This window comes from Chlorocebus sabaeus, chromosome 19 (assembly GCF_047675955.1).
Source record: "Chlorocebus sabaeus isolate Y175 chromosome 19, mChlSab1.0.hap1, whole genome shotgun sequence".
Lineage (NCBI taxonomy): Eukaryota > Metazoa > Chordata > Mammalia > Primates > Cercopithecidae > Chlorocebus > Chlorocebus sabaeus.
This window is the reverse complement of record NC_132922.1, coordinates 26,410,528-26,433,382: the sequence shown is the minus strand read 5'-3', so window position 1 is coordinate 26,433,382 and position 22,855 is coordinate 26,410,528. Positions and strand designations below refer to the sequence as shown.

At 40.4% G+C, this 22,855-nt stretch overlaps 1 protein-coding gene across 7 annotated transcripts in view; it reads right to left on the bottom strand.

Annotated features, from left to right (window-relative positions):
* Positions 1-22,573, bottom strand: part of LOC140709118 (cadherin EGF LAG seven-pass G-type receptor 2-like) — a 53,949-nt gene extending 31,376 nt beyond the window's left edge. For 2 of the 7 annotated variants that reach the window (XR_012089509.1, XR_012089511.1), the window contains exon 1: positions 22,185-22,573. The gene's annotated coding sequence lies outside the window, so the exon portion shown is untranslated. Of the gene's footprint in view, positions 1-177; positions 15,122-22,184 lie in introns of those variants that run through there. The other 5 variants (XR_012089510.1, XM_073006899.1, XM_073006898.1 and 2 more) reach the window with 5 other exon arrangements.
* Between the last annotated feature and the right edge of the window lie 282 nt (positions 22,574-22,855).

The window sequence follows — 22,855 nt, the reverse complement described above, 5'->3', positions numbered from 1 at the left end:
TGGAGAACTTGGAACATTTGTGCACCGTAGGTAGAAATATGAAATGGTGCAGGCACTGTGGAAAACAATATGGCAGTTTCTAAAACACCTAAATATAGAATCAATATCCTGGCCCACACGGTGAAACCCTGTCTCTACTAAAAATACAAAAAATTAGCCGGGCATGGTGGCGGGCACCTGTAGTCCCAGCTACTCGGAAGGCTGAGGCAGGAGAATGGCGTGAACCCGGGAGGCGGAGCTTGCAGTGAGCTAAGATCACACCACTGTACTCCAGCCTAGGTGACAGAGCGAGACTCCATCTCAAAAAAAAGAAAAAAAAGAAAAACAATTATTACTTCCCAGAATATATTTTCTGTAAACATGTATTGGGTTATTTTACTTCTTATATAATTGCATATATCTAGTTCTTTTACCAGGGCAAGAAGTGTCACTTTCGTGCAAGTAATAGGCCCTAAATTATCACTTCATCCCATAGGAATTTTTATGGTTAATGAATGCAAGAAAATGAATCTAGCACTTAAGATTGATCAGTCATATACTGCATAGTTTTCATATTGTCTTGTTTTGGTTCTTTGCTTTGAAACATAAGCACGTAGGTTAATCCTTATGGAAAGCATGGATTAAACTATGTAACACCGTTTTCTTTAATTTCACAAATTACATTAAAATATTAAATTATTAAAATTAATTTATTAAAATATTAATCTTGTAAAAATACTCATTCACGCAAACATTTTTTTCTCCTCTGAACAACACTTGTTGTTAGATGACCTGGTGCTATTCAGAGGAGAAAAAATAAATGTTTGGAGTATATATGCATCCATTTTTAAATACGGCAAATATGAGATGCAATATTTCTCATAAACAAAAATCCAAAACCAGTAATATTCCTATTTCAAAAAATAATGTATTTTGCTGAAATATCACACTCTATGCTGTTATCAAATCATCATTTTTGTACTCACATTATCAGTACCTCTCAAAATACAAAAGTAGATATCATCACAATTTCCAACCTACTCAAAACCTGGCCATGGGCTGATACGGTAAGCCTTCTGTGACTCAGATTTCTTTGATGTAAAACAAACAAATTGGACTGGATAATGGCACTGATCATTTATTCCACATTTTACAAAGCAGTTTTTAGAATAAAAACCATGGGTTGGGTGATTCTGAAATAGGTTACATTTGACAAGTGATTTAAACTTCTATGAGACTTGATTCATAAACCATAAAGAATATGGAGATAATGACATAATAAACATATATTGAATGTAATTCATTTTTAATAAGTTCTCTCATTTAGTCCTCATAGAAACCTTAAAACAACTATTGCTAGCCCAATTTTGAATCTAAGATTTGAAAACAGTATCCAATTTGCTAACTTATTAAAAGTCCTAATAATCAATTAACCTTCTTTCTTGCACCAAAGTAATTGGTTTTCCAATACACAAGGTCGGTTGCTTACCTAACAGGACCAAATGAAGTGAAAGCGTGTTAAAATTGTAACTGACTATTCAAACATTACAAATATAATTTATGCATACGAAGTTGAATCTGTGCCACTCTATACAAAATGATGCAATCTTTTCAAAGTAGTTTTCTGATACAATAATGTCAAGTGTCCTACATAATTAAAAAATTTTCTATCGAGATTTCTCTTTTCATCAATAAATCTGACCTATTAAAATAATACACTAAACAAAACAGACCATGTGATAGTTTCCTAACATCTTTCTATCTATACTTTGTATAAGATTATATCTCACAGGAAGTAAAATACAAGAGATGATGATTTTAAAAAACACGGATAAGGGCTTGTGTAAAACTTACAAATGCTTCAAAAAGAATTATACTTTGAGAATTTTCAACTGTTCACATAATATGCTTTGGAAACAGCATATACTGTTGGAGATTTGACAGTGAAGAAAATGATAGAGTAATATAAACGAAAAATGGCCTTAAATCAGCAGTAGTAAGGCCAGGCGCGATGGCTCAAGCCTGTAATCCCAGCACTTTGGGAGGCCGAGACAGGCGGATCACGAGGTCAGGAGATCGAGACCATCCTGGCTAACCCGGTGAAACCCCGTTTCTACTAAAAAATACAAAAAACTAGCCGGGCGAAGTGGCGGGCGCCTGTAGTCCCAGCTACTCGGGAGGCTGAGGCAGGAGAATGGCGTAAACCCGGGAGGCGGAGCTTGCAGTGAGCTGAGATCCGGCCACTGCACTCCAGCCTGGGTGACAGAGCAAGACTCCGTCTCAAAAAAAAAAAGAGAAGACATTCATACAGCCAACAGACACATGAAAAAATGCTCATCACTTGCCATCAGAGAAATGCAAATCAAAATCACGATGAGATACCATCTCACACCAGTTAGAATGGCAATCATTAAAAAATCAGGAAACAACAGGTGCTGGAGAGGATATGGAGAAATAGGAACACTTTTACACTGTTGGTGGGACTGTAAACTAATTCAACCATTGTGGAAAACAGTGTGGTGATTCCTCAAGGATCTAGAACTAGAAATACCATTTGACCCAGCCATCCTACTATTGGGGATATATCCAAAGGATTTTAAATCATGCTACTATAAAGACACATGCACACGTATGTTTATTGCAGCACTATTCACAACAGCAAAGACTTGGAATCAACCCAAATGTCCATCACTGACAGACTTAAGGATTAAGAAAATGTGGCACATATACACCACGGAATACTATGCAGCCATAAAAAAGGATGAGTTCGTGTCCTTTGTAGGGACATGGATGCAGCTGGAAACCCTCATTCTCAGCAAACTATCGCAAGAACAGAAAACCAAATGCCGCATGTTCTCACTCATAGGTGGGAACTGTACAATGAGATCGCTTGGACACAGGAAGGGGATCATCACACACTGGGTCCTATTGTGGGTAGGCGCAGAGGGGAGGGATAGCATTAGGAGATATACCTAATGTAAATGACGAGTTAATGGGTGCAGCACACCAACATGGCACATGTATACATATGTAACAAACCTACACGTTGTGCACACGTACCCTAGAACTTAAAGTATAACAAAAAATTTAAAAAAAGACAAAACTTGGTTAAAGGATGAAACAAGATATACCATACTAACACTTGACAAAAACAGGCTGAGGGGGAGTGGTTATATTAATACTAAAGTACATTTCATAGCAAAAATGTACCAGCAAGAAACAAGGTCATTTTATACTGACAAAGGGTTCAATTAATCAAAAAACACAATAGTCCTAAATATTTATGTACATAACATAAACGCTTCAAAATACATGATACAAAAATAGATAGTACTACAAAAGAAATAGAAAAATTGCCCAAATATAGTCTAAAATGTCTAAACCCCTAACTCAAGTGGAAGAATAAGGAGGCAGAAAATCGGCAAGAATATGGTAGACTTAAAAAGCATAATTCTTCTGAAGTACTCAAAGACTATAATCTAGATCATATCTTAATAAAAGGATTAAGAAAGAATGATTTAAGTCATACAAAACATGTTCCCTGACCCAAAACCAATCAAACTAAAAATCAGTAACAAAAAATGTACCTGGAAAAACTCAACTACTGGAAATTAACATATATCCAAATAAACCTGGGTTGGTTCAAAAAATAATAAAAAGGGAAATTAGAAAGTATTTTGAACTAACTAAAAATGAAAACACATTAGAAATTGTAAAACGCATCTACAATAGCACTGAAATAAAAATTTTCAGCACTGAATGTCTACATTAGAAGACTCTCAAATAACTTGACTTTTACCTTAAGAAACTAGAAAAAAAGAAAGAAAAAAGTAAACTCAAAGGAAGCAGAGGGAAGTAAATGATAAATATCTGCATCGGTTTAAATGCTTGTGTCCTTGCAAATTTCACATGCTAAAATCAAATCACAGAGGTGATGTTATTAGGAGGTAGGAGTTTTTGGATGTGATCAGGTCATGAGGGCCAAGCCTTCATACATGGATTAATGCTCTGATAGAAATGACCCCAGACAGCCTCTTTAACCCTTTTGGCCATGTGAGGACAGAGAGAAAAAGAACGCATCTATGAATCATAAAGTGGTACCTCTTCAGACATCAAATCTGATGATACGCTGATCTTGAACTGTGCAGCTTCCAAAATTGTGAGAATTCACAATTTATGTTGTTGGTAAGCTCCCAACTATAGAATTTTGTTTGCAATAGGCCAGGAGAATTAAAACATCAGAGATCTAACTAATAAAACACAAAAACTGTAGATAACTTGAATAATACCAAAGACTTTGAGAGGATCAATAAAAGCAATAAACCTCTATCTAGCCAAACTAGCTCCTGAAAAGAAAAGGCTACAAATTACTAACTTTGAAAATGAGTAATGTGACATTATTTCAGATTCCACCAATACTTAAAAAATATAACGTTATATTGTAAAATCTATGTGAATAAACCTGACAACTTAGACAAAACTGACAAATTCATTGAAATGTGAAAACGACCAAATCTCAAGAAAAAACAGATAACCTACATTGCCCTAAATCTAACAAAAAAGATTAAGTCACAGATAAAAATCTTCCTACAATGAAAACTCCAGGCCAAGAATCCTACACTGGTGAGTCCTACCAAATATTTTAGAAAAAAAGAGATATAATTCTACACAAACTCTCCCCCTAAAATAAAAGAAAGTATGACACAGTTTGGATGTGTGCCCCCACCAAAATCTCCCATTGAAATGTGATCCCCAATGTTGGAAGTCAAGCTTGGTAAGAGATGAATACATCACGAAGGGAGATTTCTCACAAATAATTTAGCACCATGCCCTTGGTGCTGTCCTCATAATAGTGATTCTCATGAGAATTGGTCATTTAAATGTACATGGCACTTCCCACCTCTCCCTCTTGCTGCTGCTCTAGCCATGTGATGTGCAAGCTCATAATTCGCCTTCTGCCATGACTGTAGCTTCCACAGGCCTCCCCAGAAGCAGAGCCCCATGTTATGCTTCCTGTACAGCCTGTAGAACTGCGAGCCAACGAAACCTATGTTCTCATAAATTACCCAATCTCAGGTATTTCTTCACAGCAATACACAAACAGCCCAATACAGAGTACACTTCAACTCACTGTAGAAAGCTAACATTCCCCTAAATCAAAACCAGACATTATTACAAACAAGAGAACTGCTTCGTGAACATGCGTAAAAAAATTCAACCAATTTGTGAAGCAACAAATATACCCTCAAAAAGGTGAGTGCATAAACTGTGGTACAATCATACAATGGAATATTATTAAGAACTAAAAAGAGATCAACTATCAAGCTATGAAAACACATGGGGCCGGGCGCGGTGGCTCACGCCTGTAATTCCAGCACTTTGGGAGGCTTAGGCGGGCGGATCATGAGGTCAGGAGATCGAGACCATCCTGGCTAACATGGTGAAACTCCGTCTCTACTAAAAACACAAAAAATTAGCCAGGCACCGTAGTGGGAGCCTGTAGTCCCAGCTACTTGGGAGGCTGAGGCAGGAGAATGGTGTGAACCTGGGAGGCAGGGTTTACAGTGAGCTGAGATCGTGCCACTACACTCCAGCCTGGGTGACAGAGCAAGATTGTCTGGAAAAGAAAAAAAAAAGAAAAAAAGAAGAGACAAGACATGAAAAGACTTACATGCATTATTTTCAAAAATGATATTATTAAAAAAAATTATAGACTCTATTTCAGTGTACTTTCACTTGATTGAGACATGTTATCATCCCCCTTGAGATTGTGACTTTAATGGATGCTAAGGAATGTCATTTGCTTCTGTGTGCTGTCTGGGGAGTCAGCCTCTGTATGTTTCGGTTATATGTACATTTAGTATGGTGGGTTATCTCAAATGCTAGTTCTCACGGCAGCATACTGGGCATGTGAGAAGGTCCTCGACTTGCTGCAGAAATGAGAAAGTGGAGGTTTCAAGAAGCCTACATCATTTCCCTATCTGTACTTGAGTCAGCAAATTTTGTAATAGGGTGTGCAGTGCAACCTCCTAGCCAACAGATGGTGACCGCAGGTTAGAATATGCTATGGCAGAAGTGGGTAAGAACATGCTTTGTCTTTGTTTTCCCGGTAGGACTCTCTGTTGTCTCAGGTTATCGGCAATTCTGTGTAATGCCCAGTGCCCTGAATTCTCTCCTCAGCTCCAGAAAGAAGGACGAAGTTGGGCAAAACTACACTGACAAGCTGGACGGGACTGACAAAACTGGCCTGATGTTTGTTTGGTTTGTTGTTTGTTTGTTTTTAAGACACAGCCTTGCTCTGTTGCCCAGGCTGGAGTGCAGTGGCATGATCTCAGCTCACTGCAACCGGCGCCCCCTGGGGCCATTCTCCTGCCTCAGCCTCCCAAGTAGCTGGGACCACAGGCGTCCGCCACCACACCCGGCTAATTTTTTATATTTTAAGTAGAGACAGGTTTCACTGTGTTAGCCAGGATGGTCTCAATCTCCTGACCTCGTGATCCGCCTGCCTCAGCCTCCCAAAATGCTTGAATTACAGGCATGAGCCACCGCGCCCGGCCAAAACTGGCCTGATGTTTGCATACCCTAATAAGGAGCACAAACACCAGCCAAGACAAGGCTATCAGAAAAAGCTCTTAGTGAACTGCAAAGAGGCTCCCAGGAAAGAGAAAAAGCAGCATCAGTTCTACGTCCTGAGTGGTCATGAATGGTTCCGTTTCCTTATCACAACACCAACCTAAGACTCGTAAAAAGCTTGTATGATTTTTTTTTTTTCCAAAAAAAAGCAGTCCCGTCTTCCTCTTCCCCAAAAAACACACTGTCTGACAGCTGCCATTCACCCATGTAAGTTTAATTAAATATCAAGGCTCATTTTCTTTCAGGAATTAATATTTTACTATTACTTTCTTTGACTCAACAAATTTATAACAGTTTGTTTTCCAAGATAAATTACTCATCAATAACATTCTTCAAAGATATCTATACTTTTATATCAATGAAATTTATGTATAATCATTTAAAGATGAACTCAACTATTGTGTCAATGAATTATACAGACATGGACTGAAAACATTTTATTTAAAATATTTTCAAAAAACAACTATAATGATGTAGTCTTTTTCTAATGCACCAATATACTGAAAATTTACTTGTGAAATTTTGGATAAATAGATCAGAAATTTAGATAAAAAATAATAGCCATAAGTGACCTAATTGTTCATAAGTAAAAAAAAAAAAAAAAATACAGTCTAGGTTCAAACTATATCAAAAATGTGCAGAATCCCAGGTGACAGAAAGTAAATATTCAACTGTTTTCCTTTATCAACAAAAACATTTAATTTAAAATTTTTTAAGAAAAAAGTAAAAAACACACAAGTTAAATTTTATAAACCACTGCATCATCTAGAGACCATTTATCAGAAGGCATCTACGAATCTCACACATGGCTAACATACACTGGTTATAAATTATGAGAGTTTCTGAAGTATAAGACACTTATATCACTAAATTATAAACATTTATCATATTCTTTAATTTATCCTGTAATTGAGAAGGTACAGTTATGATGAGAGTTCAGCTGAATGTAAAACTGATGTCTCATCAATGAAAGTGTTATGAATTCATGAGCGTGGATGTATATTAGGCAATAACAATAGACAAAACACATTCATTGTTTTCCATACCCATGTGGTGTAATTTTATGCCTACATTTTTTGCATCCTCTCATTTATCCATCTGAATGTTTCTTGATCCACTCACACAAGATAGCATATAAAACTCATTAAGAAAATGATGTATAAAAAGCTTTCAATACTGAAATATTTACTAAAAAACTTGATTGCTAAATATCAATTAGGTATAAACATTTTTATTTTGAAATCAGTATATTTATTTTAAAAACAGTTTTAGTATTCAAGTAATAAATTCAGTATTTTATTTTTGTTTCTAAAATTAGTCTGGTTTGACTTATCATGTCAGTCTCCAACAATTTTTCTTTTTCTTTCTTTTTTTTTTTTTTGAGATGGAATCTGACTTCATTGCCCAGGCTGGGTGCAGTGGCACGAACTCAGCCCCTCCCTGAACATAGGATGTAGGTTGACACCTAGGCCTCTGGTAAACACAGGCCCCCTGTGAATTACTAAGCCCCAGGTAGACATCAGGCCCCTGGTGGACCCTTTGGCCCCAGGTGAATATCTATGCCCCAGGTGAGCATCAGTCAACAGGTGGATGCCCAAGCCCTTGGTGAACACCAGACAACAAACAAACATCAGGCCCCAGAGAGAAATTTGGCCCATGTGAATACCTAGGTGGCCTGGAGAACACCAGGCTCCAGCTAAAACCCAGGCCACAGAAAGATCACAAGCCATACCTAAATACCCAGGCCTCAGGTGAGCATCAGGCCCCAGCTAAATACCAGGCCCCAAGTGGACACTGAACTCAGATGCCAAGCTGACACCCAGGCCCTAGTTGCACACCGGGTCACAGGAGAACCATCAAGCCCCAGGAGGATACCCAAGCCCCAACTCAGACTGCAGGTGAATACCAGGCTCGACATGGGTATCAGAACCCAGGTAGGCATCAGGCCTAAGGAGTATACCTAGGCCCCAGGTAGACATAAGGTCCCAGGTGGGCATCAGGCCCACATAAATACTCACGACCCATGTGTACATGTGGCAACAGGTGACTAGCCAGTCCCAATGTGGAACACAGGACCCCAGATGAACATTAGGCCCAAGGTTGACAACCAGGTCCCAGGTTTACAGGAGGACTCAACGTGACACTTCACTCCAAATGAACATCAGACCCCAGGTGAAATTCAGACAGGTGAATACCTAGGCTCCAAGTGAACATCTAGTATCAGACAAATACAAGATCCCAGGTGAACTTCGGGCCCTAGGGTGACACCCAGGCTCCAGGTGAACACCAGGCTCGAGGTGGAAACTAAGACACAAGCTGACACCTAGGAACCCAGTAAGCACCAGGGCACACGTAAATTACTAGGCCCCAGGTGAAAACCCACACCCCGGGTGGACACCAGGCCCCAGGTGAACATTGGGCCACAGATTGAAACCAAAGCCACAGAAGTATATCAGGCCACACATAAACACTCAGTCCCCAGGTGGGGATCAAGACCCCCTGGAGAACATCAGGCTCCTAGTAGACATTAGAGCCCAACACAACACCAGGACCAATGTGAACAATAGGCCCAAGGTAGCTATAAGGCCCCAAGTGGACACTGGACTCAAGTTGTATATCAGACACCATGTCCCAGATAAGACACCAAGTCATAGGGGGACAGAGACCCCAGATGGACACCCAGTCTCAAAATGGAAATCAGGCCATTGGTAAACAGAAGGCCCCAGGTGGACACACAGGCCCCAGGTGCATATCCAGACCCCAGGTGGACACCAGACCCAAGGTAAATACCCATCGCCCCCAGGTAAACACCAGACCCCAAGCAGATTACAGGTCCCAAAAGAAATCAGACCCAACCCTAGGTGAACTCTAGTCTGCAGGTGGACATCTGGCTGGGTATCTACCTGGAACCTGGTGTTCACAGGGTGGGGGCTGATGTCCACCTTGGGCCTGTTATTCATCTGCAACCTGGTATTCATCTGGGCCCTGAGAGACAACCTGGGGCCTGATATCCACCTGGGGCCTACATAGCCACCTGAGGGCTTGGTGGTCACTTGAGGCCTGGTATCCTCCTGGGGCCAGATATCAACATGCAGTGTAGGTATCCACAAGCTGCCTGATGTCCACTTCGGGTCTGGAGTTCACCCAGGGCTTGGTGTCCACCTGGACCCTTGATGTCACCCTGGGGCCTAATGTCCATCTGGAGTCTAAAACTTTCGGTCTGCCTGGGGCATTATATTATGTCACTTGAAGACTAAGTATGCAACTACGGCCTGTTTTTCCCGAGGCCTAATATCCACATGAGGTCTGGGTATCTGCCCGAAGCCTTGGTATCCTCCTTGGGCCTGAAGTCCATCTGTGACATTCTGTCCAACTGGGGCCTGGGTGTAAACCCAGTGCCTGATGTATACCTCAAGTCCAGTGTGCACCCAGCTGGGACCTGAAGGCCACCTGAGGCCCTAGATCCACCTGGAGCCAGGGTGTCCCCATGGGGCCTAATGTTCACCAGGAATTTAAGTATCCACCTGGTGCCTCATGTCTTCCTGGGGCCTAGGTGTCAATGTGGGGCCTGGGCATCCACCTGGGGCCTGATGTTCAACTGGAGCCCGGTGTACACCTCGAACCTATTTGTTAACTGGGAACTTGATGTCCACCTGGTGCCTGATGTTCATTTGGGAACTGGAGTCCACCTGGGAACTGGCATACGCCTAAGACATAGTGTCCACCTGGTGTTTGATGTCCAATGTTCACCAGGCTCCAGGTGGACACCAGGCCGCAGGTTGACACCCAGGCTACAGGTGGACACCGGGGCCCAGATGAACACCAGACCCCTGGTGAACATCGGGCCCCCAGTGAACATCTGGCCTAAGGTGAACATCAGGCCCCAAGTGGACACCAAAACCCCAGATGTCCAGGCATTAGATCCCATGTGGACATCCAGGCCCCAAGAAGTCATCAGGCCCCAGTCGACACTCAGGCCCCAGGTAGACGTTCAGTCCCAGGTTGACATCCAGGCCTCAGGTGAACAGCAGGGCAAAAAGAATTCCAGGGACCAGGTGAATAGCAGGCCCTAGGTGGACAGTAAAATCCAGCTGGACACAAGGCCCATAAATAAGACCCTGGTGAACATCAGGCCCCACATGGACACTCAGACCCCAGAAGGACACTAGGCTTCACAAGGATACGAAAATTCGGATAAACACTAGGCCCCAGGCTGAAATCAGGTCCAAGGAGGACAACAGACCTCAAGTGACAACCAGGCCCCAGGTGGCTATGTATGCCCCAGTTACACAGCAGGTATCAGATTGACATCCAGGGCCCAGGTAAACACCAGGCCCAAAAACAACAACAGGCCCCAGGTACATACCAGATGACACATGGAAATCTAGGACGCACTTCCACAACAGGTCCAAGGTGAAAATCCAGTCTCCAGAAGGGCAGCAAGCCCCAGGCAGACACCAGGTCCCAGAAGGACACCAAGATACAAATAGACATGAGGCCTCAGGTAGACACCAGGCTCCAGGTGAACATCAGCCCCCAGGTAAGTATCAAGCCCCAGGTGAACACCCAGTCTCAAGGTAGACAACAGGCTCTAGATAGACAGTAGCCACCGGGTGAACACTGTGCCCCAGGCAGACACCAGGTCTCAAGCAGACACCCAGTCCCCAGATGGACACCCTCAAGAGACCAGGCAGCCTGATGAGGTTCCAGGTGAACATCAGGCTGCAGGTGGTACCAAGCTCCCAGCTGATACCCAGAGTCAGGTGAACACCCAGGCCACGGGTAGTATCAGGCTACCAGCTAATACCACAGGCTCCAGGGGAACACCCAGGCCCCAGGTAGGCAGCAGGAAGCCAGTGCACCCCAGGCACACAGGTGAACACTTAGGCCCCTGGTGAACATCAGGCCTCATGCTGGACACTGCCCAAACCCCAGGTAAACACCCAGGCCCCATATGTGAGGTCATTAGGTCCCATATGAACAGCTAAGCCACAGGATACCTATACCCCAGGGCGACATCAGGACCCAGAACACCAGGCTTCAAGGGACCAGTAGGTGCCAGGTGGCTAAGGAGGCCCCAGGTGGATAATAGGCACCAGGCTGACACCCAGGGCACAGGTGGACCCAAGGTCACAAAGAAACAACAGGTCCAAGGTGGACGTAGGCCCCAGGTATACACCAGGCCCCAGGTGGATACCTGGGACACCAAGGAAAACAGCAGCAAGAAGGTAGATATCCCCACCCCAGGTAGAAACCAGGCCCCTACAGGACATTTGGGCCTCAGGAAGATATCTAGGAACCCAGTGGACATAAGGACCCAGCTGGACACCAAAACCCAAGTGGACGTCAGGCCCAAGTGATCACTTAGACCCCAGGTAAATGCCCAGGTCCCAGGTCAAAACCAGGCCGCTGATGGACACCTGGGTTCCAGGTGGACATGGCGCTTCAGCTGCACACTTGACTCCAAATGGACATCAGGTCCCTGGTGAACATCAGGCCCCAGATGCACATCTAGGTCCCATGTGGACATCTAAACCCAGAAGTCTTCAGGCACCGGGAAACACTCAGGCCCCGGGGGACATCTGGTCCCAGGTTGACACCTAGGCCTCAGGTGGACACCAGGTACTAGGGGAACTTCAGGTCCCAGCTGAAATCAAGCCCCAGGTGGACTCCGAGGCCCCAGGTAAATACCAGGTCCCAGGTTTTCATCAGGCCCAGGTGGATATCAGGCCCCAGGTAGACAGTGGACTCTTAAGTAGACTTCACTACCCAGTTTCACAGCTACACCTCAGGAGAATACAAGGTTGCAGGTGACTGTCATTCTCCATCTGGACATCAGTCCCCAGGTGGATAATCTAGGAAATAATAAGACGTATTATTGAAGATGTGGAGAACTTGGAACATTTGTGCACCATAGGTGGAAATATAAAATGGTGCAGCCACTGCGGAAAACAATATGACCGTTTCTCAAAAGACTAAATACAGAATCAACATATGATCCAGCAGTTCTACTTCCAGGAATCTATCCATAAGTGCTGAAAGCAGAATCACACAGTATTTCTACCTCCACGTTAACAGCAATAGTATTCACAATGGCTGGAAAGTGGAAACAACCAAGTAACCACCAATGGATGAACAGATAAACAAAACATAGCATAGATACACAATGGCATGTTATTCAGCCTTATAAAGGACCAAAATTCGGACACATGCAACAACATGGAATACATTATGCTATGTTAAACCAGTCACAAAGACACATACTGTATAATTCCACCTACATGAGGTACCTAAAGTTAGAGACAGAAAGAAGGGTGATTGGCAGGAGCTGAGGGTGGGAGGGGAATGAACAGTTGTATAATGAGCTCAGAGTCTGTTTTGCAAGATGAAGAGTTCTGGAGACTGAGTGCACAGTGACATTAACAAGCTTAACACTACTGAAGAGTGTGCACTTAAACATTATTAAGATGATAAATTTCATTTTATGAATATTTTAACACAATTATTAACTTTAATTTTAAAAAATCCCCAATAATTCTTATAAAAATTCCTTTAAGAACGTTTACCATATGAATAAAGCTTTTCCTCTAAATTTGCTCTCTTGTATCAAATTATCTTTGTAAGTTATAAGTGAAAATTCTGACTAGTAAATATTTATTGTAAAATACCTTTCATATCATTTTATAATTGTCGGTCCAATTAAGGTGCTTTCTATAAATCTTTCCACATATGATTACTTGTAAACTTGTATTACAAATAAGCCAATTCTAATTTATTATTTATTGTTTAAATAAAGCAATGAAAAGCTGGTGAATACTTCAGTAATTTACTTTTAATTAACAACATTATTTTTTCTCAGAAGACATTTTCTGTAAAGATGTGTTGGGTTACTTTACTTCTCACGTAACTGCATATCTAGTTCTTTCACCAGGGCAAGAAGTGTCACTTTTGGGCAAGTAATAGATTCTAAATTATCCATTCATCCTATAGGAATTTTTGTAAGAGGATAAGGTTAATGAATGCTAGAAAATACATCTAGCACTTGATTGATCAGCCATATACTCCAAGAATAAACAGTTTTCATCTTGTCTTGTTTTACTTATTTGCTTTGAAACATAAGCATGTAAGTTAATCCTTATGGAAAGCATGGATTAAACTATGCAACACTGTTTTCTTTAATTTCATTAATTATTTTAAAATATTAATCTTCTAAAAATACACATTCACTCAAATATATATTTTTTTCTCCTCTGAACAGCACCTGTGTTAGATGACCTGGTGCTATTCAGAGGAGAAAAAATAGATGTTGGAGTACATATGCATATATTTTTAAATATGGCAAATGTGAGATATAATATTTCTCTTAAAACAAAAATCCAAACCAATAATATTCTTCACTACTTCAAAATATAATGTATTTTGCTGGATTACCACACTCTGTGCTGTTATCAAATCATCATTTTTGTACTTAAAATATCAATACATCTCAAAATACAAAAGTAGGTATCATCACAATTTCCAACCTACTCAAAACCTAATGATACAGTAATATGCCTTCTGTGACTCAGATTTCTTTGATGTAAAATAAACAAATTGGACTGGATAATGGCACTGATCATTTATTCCACATTTTACAAAGCAGTTTTTAGAATAAAAACCATGGGTCCTTGCTGATTCTGAAATAGTTTGCATTTGGCAAGTGATGTAAACTTCTATGAGACTTGATTCATAAACCCTAAAAAGAGAGTAGGAAGATAATGGCACAATAAACATATATTGAATGCAATTTATTTTTAGTTAAGTTCTCTCATTTAGTCCTCATAGAAACCTTGAAACGTAACTATTGTTAGCCCAATTTTGAATCTAAGATTTGAAAACAGCATCCAATTTGCTAATGTATTAAAAGTCCTAATAATCAATTAACCTTCTTTCTTGCTCCAAAGTAATTGCTTTTCCAACACACAAGGTACCTTGCTTACCTAACAGGACCAAACGGAGTGAAAGCATGTCAAAATTGTAATCCACTATTTAAACATTACAAATGTAATTTATGCATACGAAGTTGAGTACATGCCACTCTATCTATAGACAGCAATGCAATCTTTTCAATGTAGTTTTCTGAAAAAATAATGTCAAGTTTCCTATATAATTAAAAAATCACCTATCAAGATTTCTTTTCATCTATGAATTTGGCCTACTAAAATAATACACTAAACATAACAGACCATGTGATAGTTTCCTAACGTCTTTCTATCTAGAGTTTGCATAAGATTAATCTCACAGGAAAAAAAGTAAACGTAAGTAAAATACAAGAGATGATGATTTATAAATCAAAACACGGATCATATAAGTGCTTGTGTAAAACTTTCAAATGCTTCAGGAAATAATTATACTTTGAGAATTTTCAACTGTTCACATATGCTTTGGAAACAACATATACTGTTAAGAGATGTGACAGTGAAGAAAATGATCGAGTAATATAAATGAAAAAATGGCCTCAAATCGACAGAGGTAACAAATGTGGAAAACTGGAGGGAGAGTAAACTTCAATTATCTATATTAAAATGACTCCTAGATTTCTTTTTTTTTTTTTTGAGATGGAGTCTCGCTCTGCCGCCCAGGCTGGAGTGCAGTGGCCACATCTCAGCTCACTGCAAGCTCCACCTCCCGGGTTTACGCCATTCTCCTGCCTCAGCCTCCCAAGTAGCTGGGACTACAGGCGCCCGCCACTTTGCCCGGCTAGTTTTTTTGTATTTTTTAGTAGAGACGGGGTTTCACCAGATTAGCCAGGATGGTCTCGATCTCCTGACCTTGTGATCCGCCCGTCTCGGCCTCCCAAAGTGCTGGGATTACAGGCTTGAGCCACCGCGCCCGGCCGACTCCTAGATTTCTTAAAGAACTCAAAGTAGAACTACCATTCGATCTGGTAATCACACTAATGGGTATTTACCCAGAGGAAAAGAGGTCATTACATAGAAATGACAGGGGCACATGCATGTTTACAGTAGCACAACTTGCAATTGCAAAAATACGAAACCCATCAACCATGCCCATCAACTAAACGCCCATCAACCAACGAGAGCATGAAGAAAATATGGTATATATATACCGTGGAATACTACTCAGCCATAAAACTGAATGAAATAACGACCTTTGCAGCAACTTGGATGGAGCCGGAGGCCATTATTCTAAGTGAAGTAACTCAGGAGTTGAAAACCAAATATCATAAGTTCTCACTTGTAAGTGGGAGCTAACTATGAGGATGCAAAGGCATAAGAATGATACAATAAGCCGGGCATGGTGGCTCACGCCTGTAATCCCAGCACTTTGGGAGGCCAAAGTGAATGGATCACAAGGTCAGGAGATCAAGACCATCCTGGCTAACACGGTGACACCTTGTCTCTACTAAAAATACAAAAAAATTAGCCAGGCGTGGTGGCGGGTGCCAGTAGTCTCAACTACTCGGGAGGCTGAGGCAAGAGAATGGCATGAACCCGGGAGGCAGAGCTTGCAGTGAGCCGAGACCAGGCAACTGTACTCCAGCCTGGGGGTGTGAGACTCCATCTCAAAAAATAAAAAAATAAAAAATAAAAAATAAGAATGATACAATGGACTTTGGTGACCCAGAAGGAAAGGTGGAAGGGGGTGAAGGATAAAAGAGTACATATTGGGTGCAATGTACACCACTCAGGTAAGTGTGCACCAAAATCTCAGAAATCACCACTACTGAACTTACTCATGCAACCAAAAAACACCTGTATCCCCAAATTATTGAAAAATAAAAGACTCCTAGATGCAATTGGAAGCTATGCAACATAAAAAGAAAAATTGACCATTTGTAGTGCAAAAAAATGATTTTTCAATGCAAAATGAAAGACTGTTGTACACAAGGCATTAGTTTTGTCATGAGAGATGTGAATGTGACTCTATTCACATTGTATTGCTATTGTGAAACAGACACAGACATTGTACTGTTTGGGTGAATACGTGATTTTTTTTTTTTTTTTTTTTTTTTTGCCCAATTCAAACAGATCTTAGACAAGGAAAAGATACTCTTCTATAAAACCAATTTTGTTTCTACACATATTCCTTTTTGTGGTAAAGGAGACTGAAAGTAGAGTTCACAAAATGTAATATGAACTATATAATAAATGCAACACATACTGAAAAATCAATGAGGTGATTTTATTGTCAGTAATATAGATAAGAATTAATGAAATTTATAGTACCTAAATGTAGTGTGAAGTGTGGGAAAATTGGTACTGGTACTGTTACATAAAATTAATGAAAATATGATTTTTAACAGCATATCTGAGGGTGAAAAGTAATTATCCTATTTTAACATGTTCATTGATTTTGGATCAGTAATTTCAAATCTGAGAAGCTATCTGTCACAAGTGTGCTTAATTGCCAATAGTGATATATCCTCAGAGGCATTCTGTATTTATTTACGGTGGGTAAACATTAGAAAAACCCAGGCTATATCTTGGTAACAGTGAATGTTTTAAAATAAAAACCAACAGAAAATAACACTTCCCAAGAGAACATTCTTACAGTGACTATAACCTAAAACTTGTAACATTCATAACCTCTAAAATATGTTGAGGATATTTAATACATAGTTGCATTGTGAACTCATTAAATATTTGTTTAATTATAAATAGAAAACATGAAAATAAAAGGAAAGGTTATAATATGAACAAATATAACTGACATTTAATTCACTATTCTGAGGAGCAGTGCAATTATTTATATAATTAAGACTATATTGCATACTTTTATTGTTTCATATTTTTATTTTTAAAATAAAATTGTATATATTTAAATGGACAGCCTGTTTTAATTCTTACATATGAATATCTGTATGTCTATATACACACATATACATAAATGATTACTACAGTCAAAGTAACACATCTGTCTTCTCAAATAATCAGATGACAGCACCTGAAATATACTCTTTTGTAAATTTCCAGTATACAAAATATTATTAACTATAATCACATAACTGCAACTCTGTACTCTTGGACCAACAGATCCCCGTTTCTCCCACCTCCCTGTCCCTGATAACCAGCATTCTACCCTGCTGCCATGTATTAAACTTTTTAAGATCCCTGCTAGGTGCAATGGCTCATGCCTGTAATTCCAGTACTTTGGGAGGCTAAGGCAGGTGGATCAGCTGAGGTCAGGAGTTCGAGACCAGCCTGACCAACACGGAGAAACCCAGTGTCTACTAAAAATACAAAAATTAGCAGGGCGTGGTGGCACATGCCTATAATCCCAGCTACTTGGGAGGCTGAGGCAGGAGAACCGCTTGAACCCAGGAGGCAGAGGTTCCAGTGAGCTGAGATTTCACCATTCCACACTAGCCTGGGCAACAAGAGAGAAATTCCATCTAAAAAAAAAATTGATAATAGAGTACCTCAACACTCCTCTATAATCAACACTCCACTATCGTCAATGGGCAGGTCATCCAGACAACAAAAAATCACCAGTTCAGCTGTACTCTATACCGAATGGACCCAACAGAAACTTACACAGCTTTGCACGACTTCACGACTGCACAACGCACACACTACTCAGTAGCACATGGATTATTCTCTAGGATAGGCTATGTGTTAGGCCGGAAAACAAGTAACAACACATTTTTTAAAACTGAAATTATATCAACTATCTTTTCTAAACACAGTGGAATACTACTAGAACTTAATTGCAGGAACTTTAAAAACTGTACAAATAAATGAAAATTAAAAGACATGCTCACAATCAACCTATGAAAAAATTCATTGAAACGAATAGGGAAATTAAAAACTCATTGAAACAAGAATAGAAATACAACATAACAAAACCTGTGGGATGCGGCAAAAGCAGTTGTAAGAGGAAAAGTGCATAGTCATAAATGCCTACATCAGAAAAGTAGAAAGTTCTCACATAGCCAACCTGACAGTACACTTCAAGCAATAGTTCAACCACTGTGGAAGACAGTGTGGTGATTCCTCAAGGATCTAAAACTAGAAACACCATTTGACCCAGCCATCTCATTACTGGGTATATACCCAAAGGATTATAAATCATGCTGCTATAAAGACACATGCACACATATGTTTACTGAGGCACTATTCACAACAGTGAACCAACTTCGATGGACAACTTGGAACCAACCCAAATGTCCATCAATGACAGACTGGATTAAGAAAATGTAGCACATATACACCGTGGAATACTACGCAGCCATAAAAAAGGATGAGTTCATGTTCTTTGTAGGGACATGGATGAAGCTGGAAACCATCATTCTCAGCGAACTACTGCAAGGACAAAAAACCAAACACCGCATGTTCTCACTCATAGGTGGGAACTGAACAATGAGAACACTTGGACACAGGAAGGGGAACATGACACACCAGGGCCTGTCATGCAGTGGGGGGAGGGGGGAGGAATAGCATTAGGAGACACACTTAATGTAAATGACAAGTTAATGGGTGCAGCACACCAACATGGCACATATATACATATGTAACAAATCTGCACATTGTGCACATGTACTCTAGAACTTAAAGTATAATCAAAAAATAAAAATAAAAAATAAAACAAAAGCAATTATAAAAAAAGAAAAATCAAATGCTAAAATTAGTAGAAAAATATCATAAAGATTACAGAAAAACTTTTAAAAATAGAAACCAAAAAATTACAAAAAGTCAAAGGAACAAAAAGCTGGTTTTTTTTTTTTTTTTTGGAAAAAAATCAAAATTGACCAGCTATAATGAGACTAGGAAAAAGGAAAACTGCAATAAAATCATAGATGAAAAAGGAAACATTACAATAACACAGAAATGCAAAGGATCATAAGAGATTACTAAAAACACCTATATACAAATGAATGGAAAAATCTAAGAGGAACGAATAAATTTCTGGAAACATAGCAATTTCATAGGCTAGAATAAATAAATAAAAAACCTGGGCCGGACGCGGTGTCTCATGCCTGTAATCCCAGCACTTTGGGAGGCTGAGGCAGGCAGATCACCTGAGGTCAGGAGTTTGAGACCAGTCTGGCCAACATGGCGAAACCCTGTCTCTACTAAAAATACAAAAATTAACCGGGCATCCGCCTATACCAGCTACTTGGGAGGCTGAGGCGGGAGAATCGCTTGAACCTGGAAGGCGGTGGCTGCAGTGAGCTGAGATCGTGCCACTGCACTCCAACCTGGGCGACAGAGCAAGACTCCAAAAAAAAAAAAACTTGAACAGACTAATAATGAGTAACGTAATTAAAGCAGTAATAAAAATCTCCCATCAAAGAAAAACAGAAGACTTACGGTTTTACTGCTGAATTCTACCAAACATTTTTCAAAGAGGTAATACCAATTTTCCTCAAAATATTCCCCCAAAATTAAAGAGGAAGGAATACGTCCAAACTTGTTCTATGCGGTCAGCATTACCCTGCTACAAAAACCAGACCAGGACACAACACAGAAAGAAAACCACAGGCAAATATCCCTGATGAACACAGACGCAAAAGTCCTCAACAAAATTCTTTAAGAAAATTGCATTTGAAAACACAGTAAAAAGATCATCTGCCACGATAAAGGGGGATTCATTGGAGGAATATGAAGATGACTGAATAAACATAAATAAATAAATGTCATACATCACATCAAGAAAAATCAAGAACAAAAACCATAGGATCATTTCAGCAGATGCTAAAAAAATAAAATTCAACATTCCTTCATTCCTTCATAAAAACTCAAAATGAGTACAGAAGGAACATATCTCAGCACAATAAAGGCCCTATATGACACACCCACAGCTAACATCGTAATCAATGGGGAATACATAAAACTCTTCCTCTAAGCCACTCGAACAAGCGTGGCTACTTTTACCGCTTTTATTCATTATGGTACTGAAAGTCCTAGCTAGAGCAATTAGACAGGAGAATGCAATAAAAGCCATCCAAATTGGAAAAAAAAATAAGTCAAATTGTCTCTGTTTGCAGGTGACATGATCATATGTACATAGAGAATCCTAAAGATTCCACACAGAAAACCTACTAGAAATAATTTTAGTCAAGTTGCAACACACAATATCAACGTACAAAAATGAGTAGCACACACATGCACCAATAGTGAAACACATAAGAAAGAAATCAGGACAGTAACTACCCACCGCCCACAAAATGATGACCCCTAGGGATAAACTTAACCAATAAAGCGAAAGATCCTACAACAAAAACTGTAAAACAGAGACCAAAGATATGAAAGCAGACACAAGTAAATGGAAAGATATCCGATGTCCATGCACTGGAAGAATATTGTTAAAATATCTATATCACTCAATGTGATCTACAGAATCAACCCAATTCATGTAAACCTACAGACATTCTTCATAGAAATAGAAAAAAAAGATTATAAAATTCACATGGAAATGCAAAACACCTTAGACAAAAGAATCTTGAATTAAAAACAAACCCTGGAGGCATCACACTACCTGATTTCAAAATATACTATAAATCCATAGTAACTGCAAACCTATAGTATAACATCAAAGCAGCATGGTACTGTCAAAAAAACAGGCAGGGGAGAGACAGAGAATGACAGACAAAACAGAATAGAGAACTCAGAAATTCACGCATTTACAGTCAACTCATTTTTAACAAAGGCACCAAGAACACACCTTCCAGAAAGGCAATCTCTTCAATAAACTGTGCTAGGAAAACCCAACACCCACATGTGGAAGAATAAATCTAGACCGTTATCTTACAAAAATCAACTCAAAATAAAGATTTAAATGTAGGACCTTAAACTATGAAACTACTAGAGAAGAAAACATACGATAAATGCTTAATAAAATTCATTAGGACAAGGAATTTTCAAATAGACATCAAAGGGACAAGCAACAAAAGCAAAAATAGACAAATGGAATTAATTACATTAAATTTAAAAACTTCTGCAAAGTAGAGGAAGCAATCAGTAGAATGAAAAAATAATCCAGAGAATGGAAAAAATATTTGCAAACTATGCATCAGGCAAGCGGTTAAGACACAAAGTACAGAAAGCAAAACTACTCAGAAGCAAAAACAAATAATCTAATTTAAAAATCAGAAAAATACCCAAAACTTTTGTTCCCCCACCATTATTTCCCCACCTTCTTTTCCCGACTGCCTTCGGCCCCCTCCCTCTCGCCACCCTTTTTTCTTTCTCCATCTACCCCAAAACTTTTTCCCCACCATTTTCCCCCCATCATCTTTTCGCAAAGCCCTCTCTACGCTCCCGCACACCACCCTTTTCCCCCTCTCCCTGGCCACCCTCTTTCCCCTCTTGCGCTCTCATCACCCTCTTCTGCTCCTCCATCTACCCAGAAATATTTTCCCCCATCTTTTCCCAAAGCCTTCTCCCCACTCCTGCTGCTCACCACCCTCTTTCTCCTCCTCCATCTACCAAAAACTTATTTTCCCACCATCTTTTCCCCATGCCCCGTCTGCAACGCCTACTCCTGCTCGCCATCCTTTATTCCCTTTGGCACTCACCACCCTCTTCTTACCCCTCCATCTACCCCAAAACTATTTTCTCCCCTCCTACCACTCCAGTTGCACTGTCTCCGTGGCCGCCACCAACTGCAGCGAGGCGAGGTGCGATATCACAGGCCCCAGCCTCCAACGTGGGGCACGGAGCGCTCGACAGGAGCACCTCCCGCTGCCGGATGCCCTCCTACCGCTCTTAGGGCGCCACAGTTTCGGTCGCCACCGCCAACCGCAGCGAAGCAAGGCGAAAGGCGAGCCGCGGTGCCCCTGGCTCCAGCCTACAGCCTCCATCCTCTAGCGTGCATTAGCCATTAGCAGAACGTGCAGCAAGTGGCTTCCTAAGCTAACACGCAACACCTGAACAGGAAGACACAGAGACGCCTAGAGTGTTCCTCCACCTCAGTATGCTTTATATACTGAGGTTAGGCAATGGCGGCTCCTGGAATGCATGTTCTGATTGGATAAGATGAACCCCTAGGCTTACTCTGATTGGACTTTATTATCATGCTCTGATTGGGTGTGCTAACGCTTGCTCTCATCCAATCAGAACATGATAACAAAGTCCAATCGGAGTAGGCCTAGAGATTTTTCTCTCAATTAGAACATGTACTCTAGGAACCTCATTTGCATACCCTCAGTATATAAAGTATGCTGAGGTGGTGGATCAGGCTACTCCAGGCTTTAATGTGTCTGCCGTCCCAGCTTTTTCCGTGCTACTTTAGGAAACCA